We start from the raw sequence: 17,034 nt of genomic DNA on the forward strand, positions 1-17,034 counted from the left end.
CAAATGTAGAAAAACCCTGGTACCTTGTCCAGAATTGAATACTCTCAGAATTAAGCCATTACACAAAATTACACCTAACTTCGTATAGTTGAGACCAAGTAACTAAACCTATAGTTCACCTAGTTCCGTCTGTATTCCCACGCCTCCAACTTATAAATAAGTCACGTACTTGGAACAATTCGTTTGGTTCGTATTCAAACAGTAAAGGAACAAAAAAATCTGTTTGGTATCAACTCTCTTCAACCAAGTGATATGAGTCGAACAAAGGCTCTTCTGTTTATCTTAACATAAACTCCTTCGTCAGGTCCTTAGATCTATCTTATGTTCAATTACCAAAGTAATCGTTAAGATTTTGCGATCAACACTCTTAATCCAAAGAATTGTGTTGATGCCGATCTACTCAATTAATCAATCCAATTTTATCACAAGGATAAAACCGATTATTAATTGGATCCTCTTTTTACCGAAACAATTATTGTGCACATCAAAGATTATGAACCCACAAATCAGAAATCTTCAATATCTTCTTCGTCTTCAAATCTTCTTACATCTTCAATAAACACCTGCACACAATCACTTGAATCTCTTGTGATCAATGATGCACATAACGGAATCTGTTAACAATGGATATCACAAGATCATCTTTAGAACTAACAACAGTCTAAAGATCCCTGTCGAAACTCTGAACTACTTTGAGTGAATCTTATATCAGAAGAGAAGATCCTCAAGCATAAACAAACTAGGTGCAATCAAAGTTCAACCACCGTTAGTCAATCAAATCAATGAAAACAAAAGATAAACCGCAATTATCTAGTTTCCCACCAACGGTACTAATAGAGCTTCTCAATCCCAAAGAAGACTATAAACTGAGCGGTCGTAAGAGATTTCGCCTAATTAGGTTACTCTCCTCTCCGAATAGGCGGCTTCACCAGTAGCAGCACAACAAGAGGTAGTTTGCTGTTACGAAGGATTAGTTTGCTAGAAATGCAAACTTCAAGTATTTATATACTAGGAAGTTTGGACACCAAAGAATTTCCAAAACTGAAAATATTCTCAAGATATTCATTAAAGCACAAATTTGGTTTCCATAATTCCTGGAAATGCTCTGTCCAAAAATAATGATCGAAATCTCTCAGAAAATCTTTAATTAGTAAATGCACATTACTAATTTGTATTTTCCTAAAAATGAAATTAATAACCTTAACTAAAAGATTCTTAACTTATTTATGTTTCGATCCTGGGATTCTCTTCCCTTAGCTATTAAGGAATAACTTTGAACAATTAAATAATAAACATTCACAGCACGTGTTCAAAGTATGTCGACATCCTAACTTTGTAAGTTCTCTTTCATACTTACAACCTTGAAACCGATTTGACACTTCCAAACAAGTTTAGAATTGATTCATCTGACTTTCAAGAACTATGCGATTGATAAAATAACATTCAATCACAAATCATGGGTTTAACGGTTCTACCAAAAAAAGTTTCGGTTCTACCTCCATGTGAGTATTGTGCATAGTCACACTAGCTTTCCAAAATTTGGTAGACTAGGTACTATGATCGGTTCCCCACATATATATGGTATCTAACTTGAATGTGTTGCACATGTCCATAGGATTGGTTCCCCTTTTCCTAAAAACGTGTTATACATGTCCATAGGATCGGTTCCACTTTCTGCTATAAACCTTATGCACCTCATACAAGGATCGGTTCCCTTTTATGATGTACTGCACCTCTTACTAGGATCGGTTCCTCTTTTCCCAGTTTTGGTCAGACATAAAATCACAAACCCGATCATACCATCTCAGGTGATTACTTAAGATCGGTTTCACTAATAAAAGTCATACCAATACATAAGTCAGGTCTTTGTGAAAAGTTTTACCAAGAACACAAACAAGTCATGAGCGGTTCTACTAATCACACATATTGGTTGTTCATAAGATAAGCAATGAATAAAAAAAACCAATAACACCTGGCGATTTCCTTTTCGATTCACAAACCAAGTTCATGAATTTACTTCCTTAGAACACATGAAAACATTGTTCCCTAGGATGAAATCCTCACCTCATACCCATACATAATAACAATAGCATTCAAATGATTATGGCGATGTCTTATCTACAAATTTTAATGGTTAAGCAATAAACCTCGTATTGTATTCCTTAATACTATGTCTATCTAGAGTTCAAACATGCTTCGCAGTTTTATTTTCAATATGCACGACTTGAAAGATACGTTAGGGAATGAAACAGTTCAAGTCAAATATCACTAACCTCAAGTGGAAGGATGATTGTTGTCGTTGTAGCTCCTTGCTTCTTCACATCTTCAAGTCTTCGCAATACTTGTAATGTCTCATATCCTAATACTTTCAGGCTAACTGTTAAAAGATTTTTTTGGTGGTTGTAGTAATGATGATAAGGGGTATCGTTCAAACTCGAACTTGTGAAGGTAATGGATTTTTAGATTTAAAAATATATATACAAATATTGACAAATTGGTAGAGAGGTACTGGGACTAATGATTCGGCCAATCTTCATAACATAAGGCTTAATGATTTATTCTCAACAATAATAGCTCAAAACATATATGGACTCTTATTTTGCCAAAGTCGATTCTCAAAACATTGGTTGTAAATGTTAAGCATGGAACATCAAATCACCTAAGCTAAGCATGACCCATCTAATCAAATAACACCCAATTTAATCAAATCATATTTCAATTAATTTTTAATGCAAAAGTCTTAAAAAGAATTAATAAAATTACCCATTTATGAAGCTCGGCTTCCTCCGTCGCCCCAGTGTTGGGGTTTAACTCATCATAGTAAAAATGCTCTCAAAATAATTCATTGATGCTCAAAAGTGTTTTACAATGAAGAGAAATACAAGAAATTGATGTAAAACAGAACTATGCGACCCACAGAAGACGTCCAGAATCAACGACAGAGCTGAGTTGCTTTTGTCGTTGAAGAACTACGACCCACAGTGGACAGTCGATGTTTCTGTTGATAAACGACTGCTGCTGAGAGTCCGTTCTTCGTGTTCTTCAGGCGTGTTAATGGCAGCAGCAGCAGGTAATTTCTCTGCAACTCCTCCTGCGCCTCTCTGATCGCCTCCAAACCTCCCCAAACTCTCGACAAAACCTTTTCTAACTTCTCTACACCTCTTATATACTTCACAGCTCAAAGAAATCCCGATAGAATCTCTTTTTTTTCTTCTCTGCCGTTGAAACAATAATCACCTCTGTCAGTGTTTGTACGCGTCTGTTAGCTATAAAATAGCCACCAAACTCTTCATATGACTTGAACAGGACCAAATACATGATTATCCAGCGTAAAACTCTCCCAAAATCTCCACAAAATCTTTGAAAGTGCACAACAGGACACGTCTCTCTGTTTTAACTTTGATTGCTTCTCCCGGATATTCTAGCCCAATTAAGCCCATGAAATCATCCATACTAGAATTGTATATCCATATCACGTCCATCCCATGAGAATCAGTGATTGAATCTCATTAAAACTCGTCCGAAAATCCAACCCTAAATCTGTCTGGTGAAAGGAAATTTTCCCGCCAAAATTTGTTTTCAAACGGTGAAGGTGACCTCCCCCTTATCCAGTTCTGGTGTCCCTTTAGCACATGTCCGAATTGGGTTACCCCTTATCCATAGTGAGAGTCCGAATAACACTTTCCCCTTGGGTGCAAATAGTAATTTTTCTGGGATATTTTCAACACTTTTTCAGGGTTCCTCCGGGGTATTTCTGGGGTGCTTCTGGTACGTTATCTACGGAGGTTCAAATGCCACATTTTGAGCCAATTTCGCCGCAAAAGCTTATTTCTCCAAAAACACCTACAAAGACATAAAATAACCAAATAAGTACAAAATCGAGCACTAACAATATAAACAATTGGGACAAATTAGACACATAAATGCGTCTATCACTAACCTATACGAAGTTGACTCTAGTACATAATCAAGCGAATCTTAACATGAGTTTTGATTCACTAAAATATGACAATCAAACTTGACATACCAATGCTTGGTGGGTTCAACCGAGCTATGCTCTAGCAATCTCCCCCTTTGTCAATTTTAGTGACAAACTCTTACATCATATTGGATAAACAAATTTCAAGAATTTATTACACATACACTTGATTCCCGAATTCAACAGCACAGTAAACTGCATACATTCAATCCTCAAAAATGTCGTTGTTGACATTATAATAACAAAGCTAATACTCCCCCTAAGGAAGATAGGTAGATATTCAATCCGCACGTCTTTGTTATACCACTTAATATGATATGTTACTCCCCCGTAGTCTGTGTTTTCACTCTTTCGTTTAGATTAAACGTTAAAGCACCAATGTTCTTTTCCTTAGCGATACCAATCAATATAAAATCAATGCCAGTATCACTTGTTTACTCCATATATTTCTCTCCCGTCTTGTCACAAAATGACAAAGAAACGAAAAATAAAGGACAACACGAAAAGAATCTTACAAATCTCAAAATAGACTTGCAACCTGTAGAGTTAGGCACGAGGGTTCCACACACCATGTTTTGATAACCAGTATCAAAACCGAAACTACAAGTAGTTTTATTTTGATATGTTACCAAGGAAACAATTGTCCGAAACAATTTTTCCATTTTAGTTTAGCAAACCAAAAATCAACTAAGCACCTTAGTCCCTTTGCTAAACTGATTGTACAAAAACAATCGCTTATTCGATAAGACCAAAATAAAGATAACTCTATTTTTCTTCATCAGGTTCTAATTATCCATAAACTTAGACTTTTCAATTTTAAACAAGACAAGTACTAGGTTAGTTAACTAGCATTTCTTGTTAAGGCATTCGATTATACTTTAATAACCGAAACCTCACTTCGATAAGTCTAACTAAGGTCAGAATTAACTTAGTTTCTCTTATCCGGAATTGAATTGGACTAAACAACTCATACCGTAAACCTTTTATTTCGTTAAGCCATAAATAATTCATACAAACCAAATAAATCAACTTGCATAATTATTCACCTCAACCGGAAGCAATTGAAACAACATAGACATTATAACACCGCAATTGCACCGAAATTTTGTAAGCCTAAACAATTGATACCACACAATAAAGCAAGATAACGATAGTTTTTCTTAACCGGAACCAATTGAATCACACATACATCCATACACACATAATGGAATAAACATCAATTGTACCAAAATTTTGTTAAGCGAAAGCAATAAATATATATGAAATAAACTCAGGCTTTTCTTAGACAGGAAAACAATTAACTAACAACATTGTTACCTCAAATTTCGCATCCACTTCTCCAATAAGTTTGCATCTTCGTCCAGGGAGAATTGATATCGAAATATCATTATGTTGTCATCCTTATGCAAAAACAAAAGAATAACTGACGAGGTGTCAACTCGCAAATAATATTTTCTACTTCTCTTTACACTAGCAAGTAATATAATGAAAGCAGATTCGTCCCAAGGGAGGTGTGTTACGCAAAAGTTGTTATGAAAATACTCTTAGCAAAGATGATTTTGTGATTCAAAAATTCTGAAAATTGTAAATTGTATTCAAATATGAGATGAAATTGATTAAGGAATCATTCTCGACCACGAAACATAAACCAAATCGATATATAGCACGTTCTTCGCATTATCTCGTTACTAACAACCCTAGGATAATTAGTACGCTCAACTATCCCGTTATTATCTCTTAAGCTCACCGGACACGAAAGCGCTCGGCTACCGATTTCTACTTGTCAAGTTACCTAGAGGTACGCTTACTAGGTGTGACTTAAACAAATGCTTTAAGTTTTATGAGATAAGATTGTTCCTAGTGATAAAATCAAAGGCTTGAATTACTTATTAGTGTCGATTTCTACATACGGGTACTTAACAAAGTCCCATCATCAATTCCCATATATTGCTACTTGTGTGTATTTTTCCTAGACAATTACGGGTCGAAGAATTTAGAACTAGCAATAAGATTATGAATCAACTATTTAATTTCGAACTTAAATAATTGACAAACAATCCATAAACATTATTGGCATAGTAGAAATCAAACAACTACGAAAATAATGGCAAAAGAAGAAGCTATTGCATATCGATTATAATTTCATACTCCGGACTTTGAAATCGCCCCTAATCAAAGATAGTTTTAGTTACTCATAGTGTTGGAATTCATCATCAATAATACAAGGCTTAAAAGATGTTCAAAAGAAGGAGAAGTTTAGATTAAACCCAAGCAGCAAACCAGAGTTGCTGCTGTATAGAACAGCTCTATGTCAGCTCCAAGCTTTCTCAGCAATTCTGCAAACAGATACAAGCGCCAAAATGGTGATGTAAAGGTAGGGTTTGTGCTGTAGTTATAGCCCTCTTATATATCTCTCGTCTCCCTGCAAAGTCCTAACCTAACGGACCCAAATCTTCTCCTGATCCATACCCAAAATCTTCTTTTCCTGTTGTTGACAGAAACACCCACTAGCCAGCGCCAGTACCCTTCACACAGGCCATAAGCTCGCGGCAACCATCTAAAGAGAGCCTCCTTCTTTCACTGACTTACCGGCATCAAAGTAAGCTCAGAACCCCCACCGAAGTTAAGCTAAACCACCTCTGCCATGAACCATGGCTAACTAGCAACATCAGTTCAGTTTCCTTATTGTTTTGCCGGCTGAAACACAACCCAAATACTCCACCCTAACTCCACGGAATTCCAGTAACTTTGCTGCCATATACAAACCCATGATATCTGTGCCATAAACCTCCTTATCCTTGTCTATCTTGTTCTCTTCTCAACTGAGTTTCAGTAAACTCCATCGACTGCCACAAGTTTGAACTACAGCTCCATAAAAATTGTACCGCCAGCTCCAAATCCTTGTTCATCTCAGGCTTATAAAGCACGCCCTGAGTCCTCAAACACAACCGCAAATCATCCAAGCAGTACACGCGTTAGACTGCCATCATATCTGCCTCCTATTGTTATCTTCACTCTGCTGCCATCCATACAAATCCAGTTCATATCCCTGTAGAATAACCCACCAGCATCATTGAAAATACCCATTCAAACAATTGCAGAATAAACCTTGCAAAGAACTTGAAGTAGTGAAGAAAAGTTCACTGAGGCCTTTTATCAAACATATTGTGTGCAGAATCCTGGTGGTGTAGGAGATGCGTATGTTGTGATGTTCTTAGCCGCTTCCATTCTTCAATTCTCCCTGTAATTTGAATTCACAGTAAACCCATTCAACCCGTCATTTCGAAGAGCAACAGAATCCATATATCTTCACATTTGGTCCCAATTATCAACCAGCAACACCATTATCTTCTTCCCTGGTTCAAACTAGTCTTGAAACTCCACTAGATGTTCATTATTTTGAACCCAAATCAGCCTGCAATCTTGAGCTACAACCACTAAAGTACAGCCATTTATCCTTGTTCTTTTGCTGTCCAAGTCTTCTTACAAAACCCACTTAATCCTTCACAAAATCAGGCCAGCAACACTTGGTTCTCTTCCTATTTCTCTGCATCTCAAATCTGTTGAAAACCACCATAAAACGTTCCATGAACTCCAGCCATCTTCCCTGCCAGAAACCATCGATTCAACAGCTCAATTTCCTCCCTATTTCCGGTCCAAAATACCAGCAGATATACTTCATTCTTCCTTCTTCTTCTCAGCTTCAGATAGGGATTTCGATCCATGACGAAATCCGCCAGTTCCATGGCTAAGTTGACGGCAACAAAATCCCATCTCTTTCTCTGCTTGTGTACCGATGGAAATTAACCTGCTGGACTTTGGTTTTTGAGACCTAATTTTACTCCCTTCTTGAATGCACATGTGTGGTGCCTTGGTGGTGAAATCCAGTCACTTTCTTCCTTCAGCTGGTACAAGTGAGTCCCCCCAGTGCTAAGCCCATGACTGCCTTCAAACTAGCATGTGTAGTCCACCTAGCTCCTGACTCAATTGGCATGAGTTCAGAGTTCATAGTTGTCGAGAATCGGCACCATCTCCTGGTTCCCTGTCATAGTCTTTGGTCTTCAGTTTATTGGCATGGTGCTTTGACATTTTTTATTTCTCAGATCCACTTATTTATTTCAATTTCTATACATCAGTAAAGCTACCATGCTTTTCAGAAAATGATTTCGCATCACTAACACTGACATGTTTTTCAGACAGTGATGAAGAAATAAGAGCAAACAATGAGAAATAATTTCGCCTTAAGCGCCATTTGCACCTTTTTTCCTTTTAAGCGACGTTTCTTCTTCTTTTGTTCTAAATGACTCAAAAGTACCTAAAACTCAAAAGCAAATATAAGATACATAATTTACAAGAAAACATAGCAAAGAAATCATAAACAATAGATAAATAGTAAGGTCTTTTAGACACCTATCAAATTCCCCCACGCTTAGACTTTGCTAGTCCTCGAGCAAATCAAACAAAATAATTCTAAAACATACATACAACTCCGTCTCGTCGAGGCTACAGTTACTTTTAGCAAATATAACAAGCCTTTGAACCCCTAGGTGTCCCTAGTGGACGAGTTTTAGTCTCATAAAGGTTTACAAGAGGTGTACCTACAAAATCTTTTACTCCAAATTCCAACTACCTGTGAAGATTCTATGAATGAATCCAAAATGATTACAAGAGGAGATACCTTGATTCAAATCCAATTCATACATAAGTAAATAAAGCTCTACTTAGAAAGTTGAACAAACCATAATACTCGGAATTTAACTAACCACAATCACACATGAATAGATTAAGAAGATGGATATAGAGATAGATGGTTGCGAATGTTGACTAAAGTGAACGGTATTCCCATATCTGTCTGAAGGTCACCGCCAAGATGAACCTACGACCTAATGGATTGAGATACTAGTTTGAATTCTAATATCAACTCAGCTGGCATATACAAGGGAACCAGTAATCGACTTTATTGAACAATAATAATATTTTTTCTTTTTTTCTTTTTCACTTTTTTTTTTCTTTCTTCTCTTTTTTTTTTATTTTTTTTATTTGACAACATGATTAGATCTTTTGGATCCAAGCGCACGCTTCTTGTCAGCAGATTACATGGTAATTCCCATGGATCCTACGTTCCACGCTTGTTTAGGCGACGGAGACAGGGAGAACACACACATATTGATATCCAAGTGTCATTTTTTTCTTCATATATACACCGGTTGGTCTAATTGGTCAGGTCTTTTTTTTTTTTTAGTAACTCAATCACTCTATTTCATCCTAGCGGTAATAACAATTCGATGTTAGTGACCCACCAAATCACTTAGAGAAACAAGAAAATATTGCAAAAATAAAAACAGAAGGTGATATGGTGATATTCCGAGATACGGTAACAACTATCATATTATTTCTAACTCATGAGCTCTATCCGTCCTTTTAGTTAATGGGTTCCTCAACTCCTGTAACCAAGATGGTTCCGTCCACTTATATTGGTAGTGTCATCCTAAAGGCACAAGTTTCTAGATTTCAGAGTTTATAAAGCAATTTTTGTCTTTCTTGTTTCTATTTTTATTTTTATTTTTTTTACTAAAGGCATCAAACTCTACAAACATATAAATGCTCCCCCACACTTTAACTTTACATTGTCCTCAATGTAAAATTTAGTCATTCAAAGTAAAGTTCAAGGTGGGAAATTCCGCAAATGATATGCAAAAACAAAGATAAAATACTAAAAAAAAAAAAGAGAAAGATACAAAACCGGTGGGTGACCTCCCACTTAGAGCTTGGTTTAAAGTCGTAAGTCCGACTTTCATCTCGCTTGCATTCTTAGCCAGCGTCAGTTTCCTCCACAGCAAAACATGAGTGCACATCACTCGGGTATCTCATCACCTCAAAGATGTTGAAGTGAGCGATCTCTCCATCAAATTCCATTGTCAAGGTACCTTCAAATACTCTATCTTTGTTTTTTCGGTTCTCATAAACGGTCTACCTAACATCAAAGGTGTAGACGAGGATGAGTTTTCATCACTCATATCAAGAACATAGAAGTCCACAGGAAATATAAGCTCATTAACCTGCACCAAAACATCTTCAATAACCCCTTTCGGGTAGACATTAGATCTATCGGCAAGCTGAATAACTATACTGGTACTTTTGAGAGGACCAAGATTTAAAGATTCATAAATTGAGGCAGGCATGACACTAATAGATGCTCCTAAATCTAGCAAAGCTTTTGTAAACCTTATTTTACCAATTGTGCAAGGTATAGTAAAATTGTCGGTGTCTTTCAATTTAGGTGGGAGTTTCTTTTGAAGATATGCCGAAGCACTCTCCCCCACACTCATTACCTCATTCCCGGTCAATTTGTGCTTGTTGGTGCACAATTCCCTCAAGAACTTTGCATAGCGAGGAACCTGCCTTATCACCTCAATTAATGAAATGTTCACTTCGATCTTCTTGAAGATTTCCCAAATCTCTTTGTCCAATGTCTCCTTCTTTGATTTTGCAAACCTGTTAGGAAAAGGTGGAGGAGTAACATAAGTAGAAATAAGAGGTTTAGAGTTAGAATGTGTAACCGAATTAGGGGTGGGATTTGGGTTGGGTCAACCCAGCCAACCCATGCCCAACCCGAACATTGGGCGGACATGGGCAACATATTTCAAGACTTTGGGCAAACTTGAGCATAAAATTTATAAACCCGATTTAAATTTGGGCAAGCATGGGCACAAATATTTCTAACCCAAGCAACCCGCCCAACCCGAAGAACTACGATATACCTATATAAAACTATTTTTATAATTGGTATAACTATCTACTTAGAGTATTTTTGGATAGTATCTTCAAATTTATTAATGAAAATATAAATTATATTTATCTCATTAATCATTCAATATGATAAAAGTTTATATTATTGTAAATAATCTTCAGTTGTTTGGAAATTTGAGATAACTTGAGCAATTAAATCTTATTGTTACTAAAATTTGTTGTTATTATATTAAAAAACTCGTATGTCCAGCGAAGCTTGGGCCAACCCGAGGAACATAACTTGGGATGGCTTGGGAAGTACCTCCATGGGTTCCACGGGTTTGATGGGAAATGTGGGCAAAAGATTCCTAGCTCGGGTCTGCCTCGGCCAAGCCTTTTAACCCGCCTAACCAACCCAAGTCCCACCCCTAAACCGAATCATACTTTTTAGGGACTGCTTCGTCCACTTCTTTATCTAAATCACGTTCATGGGACTCCGGTGATGCTGCCGGTTTCTCTATTTGCTTTCCACTTCGTAGCTCAATAGCATTCACATTCTCTTTATGGTTTATTGGTTGCAAAGGAAGTTTTCCAACTGCTTGTGCCTTGAGTTGATTCATAACATTAGCCAATTGACTTACTTGGTTTTGCACATCTCTCATAGCCATTTCGGATTTCTGCTGGAATTGGTTGAACCCTTACATTGTCTTTGAAATATCTTGCATACTTTGCATCATGAAAGTAAACTTGTCATCCACACTTGTACTTTGAGTTTCTTGTTGTGGTCTTTGCATGAATTGGTACGCTCCTTGTTGATTGAAAGTAGGATTGAAAACTGCATCTTGCTTGTTGGCGTAGCTGAAATTAGGATGATCACGCCAAACCGGATTGTATGTGCTAGAGTAAGGGTCATATCTTGGCCGTTGCTGATTTTGGCACGTTGCACTAGCTTGCTCAACTTCTTCGGTGTATGATGGTATTACAGCCGCTGCTATTTGTTGCATCATCCTCTCAATGTTACCCATCCTATATTCCAAATGTGAAGAATCAACTTCATTCACTTTCCTTGTCATTGGTTCATCTCGAGTGTAGAATTGTTGAGTGTTTGTAGCCATGTCGTCTAACAAGCTTGTATCTTTAGCAATGGTCTTGTTGGTGAGTGCACCACCACTTGCGGCATCGATCAAATTTCTATCATTAGAAAGCAACCCCTCATAGAAGTATTGAATAATGAGTTGATCGCTAATTTAATGGTGTGGACAGCTATCTAGAAGCTTCTTGTAGCGCTCCCAACACTCATAGAGAGTCTCCCCCGATACTTGTCTAATACCACAAATCTCCTTGCGAATCACAGCTTCTTTTGATGCCAGAAAATACTTCTCAAGGAATAACTTATTCATCCCACTCCATGTGGTTATACTCCGGGAGGTAAGCAAAAGAACCATTCTCCTGCAGCATCTATAAGGGAGAAAGGAAACGATGTCATCATAGCCATATCAGCATCTGTGGTTGCTTGCTTTAAACTAGTCACAACATGATGGAATTATTGCAAGTGACGATTAGGATCTTCTCCTGCTAAACCTCTGAATTTTGGCAGCAAGTGAATCAATTGCGGCTTCAACTCAATGGTTCCATTCAGCTGAATACATAAAGGCTGTTGGTCAAGGTTTGGAGAAGTGAGCTCCTTGAGTGTTCTTGGAGAAGGTGGTCGACCTCCCATTGTGTTGTCTTCCTCTTTGTCCGAGTCCGAGAACTCACTTGGTGAAGAACTAGGAGGAAGTGAAATATTGACTGCTCGAATGAAGTCTTTTAGTAAAGTGCCCGAACGAAGACGTATACCAATAGGACTTGGTTTTCCTTTTCCAAGCATTCACCAAAGAAATAGTACCTGAAAATCAGATTCTAAGAGAGTGAATAAGTAAACAGAAATTGAAAATAAAAGAAAAATTAACAACTAAGAATAAAAATAACAACTAAGCTTGCCACTGCCTCCCCGGAAGCGGCGCCAATTTTGACGAGGTGTCAACTCGCAAATAATATTTTCTACTTCTCTTTACACTAACAAGTAATATAATGAAAGCAGATTCGTCCCAAGGGAGGTGTGTTAGGAAAAAGTTGTTACGGAAATACTCTTAGCAAAGATGATTTTGTGATTCAAAAATTCTGGAAATTGTAAATTGTATTCAAATATGAGATGAAATTGATTAAGGAATCATTCTCAACCACGAAACATAAACCAAGTCGATATATAGCACGTTCTTCGCATTATCTCGTTACTAACAACCTTAGGATAATTAGTACGCTCAACTATCCCGTTATTATCTCCTAAGCTCACCGGACACGGAAGCGCTTGACTGCCGGTTTCTACTTGTCAAGTTACCTAGAGGTACGCTTACTAGGTGTGACTTAAACAAATGCTTTAAGTTTTATGAGATAATATTGTTCCTAGTGATAAAATCAAAGGCTTGAATTACCTACTAGTGTCGACTTCTACATACGGGTACTTAACAAAGTCCCATCATCAATACCCATATGTTGCTACTTGTGTGTATTTTTCCTAGACAATTACTGGTCGAAGAATCAAAACTAGCAATAGGACTATGAATCAACTATTTAATTTCGAACTTAAACAATTGACAAACGAACCATAAACATTATTGGCATAGTAGAAATCAAACAATAACGAAAATAATAGCAAAAGAAGAAGCTATTGCATATTGACTATAAGTTCATTCTCCGGGATTTGAAATCGCCCCAAATCAAAGATAGTTTTAGTTACCCATAGTTTTGGAATTCATCATAAATAATACAAGGCTTAAAAGATGTTCAAAAGAAGGAGAAGTTCGGATTAAACCCAAGCAGCAAACCAGAGTTGCTGCTGTATAGAACAGCTCTATGTCATCTCCAAGCTTTCTCAGCAATTCTGCAAATAGATACAGGCGCCAAAATGGTGATGTAAAGGTAGGGTTTGTGCTGTAGTTATATCCCTCTTATATATCTCTCTTCTCCCTACAGAGTCCTAACCTAACAGATCCAAATCTTCTCCTGATCCATACCCAAAATTTTCTTTTCCTATTGTTGACAGAAACACCCACTATCCAGTGCCAGTACCCTTCACACAGCCCCATAAGCTCGCGGCAACCAGCTACAGAGAGTCACCTTCTTTCACTGACCTCCGGCATCAAAGTAAGCTTAGAACCCCCACCGAAGTTAAGCTAAACCACCTATGCCATGAACCATGGCTAACTAGCAACATCAGTTCAGTTTCCTCATTGTTTTGCCGGCTGAAATACAGCCCAATACTCGACCCTAACTCCACGGAATTCCAGTCACTTTGCTGCCATATACAAACCCATGATATATGTGCCATAAACCTCCTTATCCTTGTCTATCTTGTTCTCTTCTCAACTGAGTTTCAGTAAACTCCATCGACTGCCACAAGTTTGAACTACAGCTCCATAAAAATTGTACCGCCAGCTCCAAATCCTTGTTCATCTCAGGCTTATAAAGCACGTCCTGAGTCCTCAAACACAACCGCAAATCATCCTATCAGTACACGCCTTAGACTGCCATCATATCTGCATCCTATTGTTATCTTCACTCTGCTGCCATCCATACAAATCCAGTTCATATCCCTGTAGAATAACCCACCAGTTCATATCTTCACAACCTGATTTTACTCCCTTCTTGAATGCACATGTGTGGTGCCTTGGTGGTGAAATCCAGTCACTTTCTTCCTTCAGCTGGTACAAGTGAGTCCCTCCAGTGCTAAGCCCATGACTGCCTTCAAACAAGCATGTGTAGTCCATCTAGGGGTGTGCAACGGACGGACGGTTGTGGATTAGGGGTCACCCGCAACCAAACCGTCAAAGTTGCGGATTTGGAAAATTGAACCGTGACCGTCTCAATCATCCGCGGATTTGACCTTTGTGGATCAGCGGATTATACGGACCGGTTGCGGATTAACCGAGGATTTAGACAATAAAAAAGAAAGGTTTATACAGAGAAAATTAGAGACCGAGCAAATGAGGTAAAGGCAACAAGTTGTTGCTTTAATATGAGCTTTTAGGCTGACCATGTTTATCGCCATATGAGTTTTAAATGAGGTTTATCGTTGTAATATTATCTATGGGGTTCAGAGTTTGACTGTTAATAAGCCCTCAATGCTAAGCTTAATCCGATAATGAGCCTGATGTCAAGCTAAGCTTAAGGACCATGTGGCATCAAGCTTTGCCGGAGCTAGAGCCTGGAATCTGGCACATTTTTAGTTATTCTATCTGCTCTAGTTTCTTTTCCGTAAACAATGCACAACACTTAATTAATTACCTTTATCTACTACTTTTTATCTTTGTGTTATATAGGCTTTCATTATTTATATATTAGATACTTTTTCGTTTTATGAAATTCCTCCACTACCCTACGGTGCGGATAAATCCGCAGATTTACAAAATCAACCGTAACCAAACCGCTAAACCTTTCGGATTTGAGAATTCATCCGTGACCGGCCCATAGACTTTTGCGGTTTGGTTTTCACCCGTAATTTTTCGGACGGTTACGGATGAAATCCGCGGTTCCGGGTTATATGCACACCCCTAAGTCCACCTAGTTCCTGACTCAATTGGCATGAGTTCAGAGTTCATAGTTGTCGAGAATCGACACCGTCTCCTGGTTCCCTGCCACCAACGTCTTTGGTCTCCAGTTTATTGACATGGCGCTTTTGCCGTCTTTTATTTTTCAGATCCACTTATTTATTTCAATTTCACATCACTAAAGTGAAAAAACGGGGGTCTAACAACACCACCCAATATTTCGCTTAGCAATCTGTATGGACTAACTCCAATATACTTTAATAGAGAATCAACTAGACAGTCAGACTCAATCCAGATTAAAGTATATCAAGGAGTTAATATCTCTCTCTTGTTTTTATTTACTCGAGCTAATAGAAATCGGCGGGTCTTTAATCAAACACAAGGAATAACTTGGATGGTACCAAAGACCAATATCCAAGGATCAATCAATGACAATCAACAATCAAAGGTTGGATTACTCTAAATGATGATCTAACACACAACCTGTATTATTTCAATTATAAAGATAAAACAATATAATGCGGAAATTGAAATAACACAGACACCAAAAAATTTGTTAACGAGGAAACCGCAAATGCAGAAAAACCCCGGGACCTAGTCCATATTGAAACACACTGTATTAAGCCGCTATAAACACTAGCCTACTCCAAGCTAACTTCGGAATTGACTGTAGTTGAACCTCAATCAATCTTCCACTGATCCAAGGTACAGTTATTCTCCTATGCTTCTGATCCCAGCAGGATACTGCGCACTTGATTCCCTTAGTTGATCTCACCCACAACTAAGAGTTGTTACGATCTAAAATCGCAGGCTTTGACAATAAACAAATCTGTCTCACACAGACAAGTCTATCAAAGGATCAGTTTGTCTCCCACAGATAAATCCTAAAGGTTTTGTTCCGTCTTTTGATAATAACCAAGGTGAACAGGAACCAATTGATAATCCGGTCTTATATTCCCGAAGAACAACCTAGATTAATCAATCACCTCACAACAATCTTAATCGTATGGTAGCGAAACAAGATGTTGTGGAATCACAAACGATGAGACGAAGTGTTTGTGATTACTTTTTATATCTTGCCTACCGGAGATATCAATTTCAAGCCAATCAATCTGATTGTACTCGTACGATAGAAGATGCAAGATCAGATCACACAACTACGATAAAAGTAGTATCGGTCTGTCTTCATAATCCTAATGAAGTCTTTAAGTCATTTAACCCGGTTTGAGAAAAGAAAACCAGAGGTTAAAGGAGAATCGACTCTAGCACGCAAACTAGTATCACACGTAAGGTGTGGGTATTAGTTTTGCAGAGTTGCTAGATGTCCCCTTATATAGTCTTTCAAATCAGAGTTTTGCCTTGGTCACAAAGCAAACAATATCCACTGTTAGATGAAAACCTGATTTAGATTCAAGCTAATATTTCTCAACCGTTAGATCGAAAACTTATCTTGTTATACACACTTGACAATGCACGTTTCTAGGTTTGTTAACCTTACCCAAACGTATGCACTTGTTGGTTCCATAATAGTCAACCAAAAGGTTAGCCATATGAGCATCTCATATCAACCATGTTCTTCTTCACCATAACTAGTTCAAATGACTCAAATGAACTAGTTAGAGAGTTGTTCAATTGCAAGGAAATCTTATGTACTACACAAGACACATTGAAGCAAAGATGATTTGATTCACTCGAATCAGTTCATGAACTTTATAGCCACGGTTTGCATACTGCATT

Source organism: Papaver somniferum, chromosome 8 (genome assembly GCF_003573695.1).
Source record: "Papaver somniferum cultivar HN1 chromosome 8, ASM357369v1, whole genome shotgun sequence".
NCBI lineage: Eukaryota > Viridiplantae > Streptophyta > Magnoliopsida > Ranunculales > Papaveraceae > Papaver > Papaver somniferum.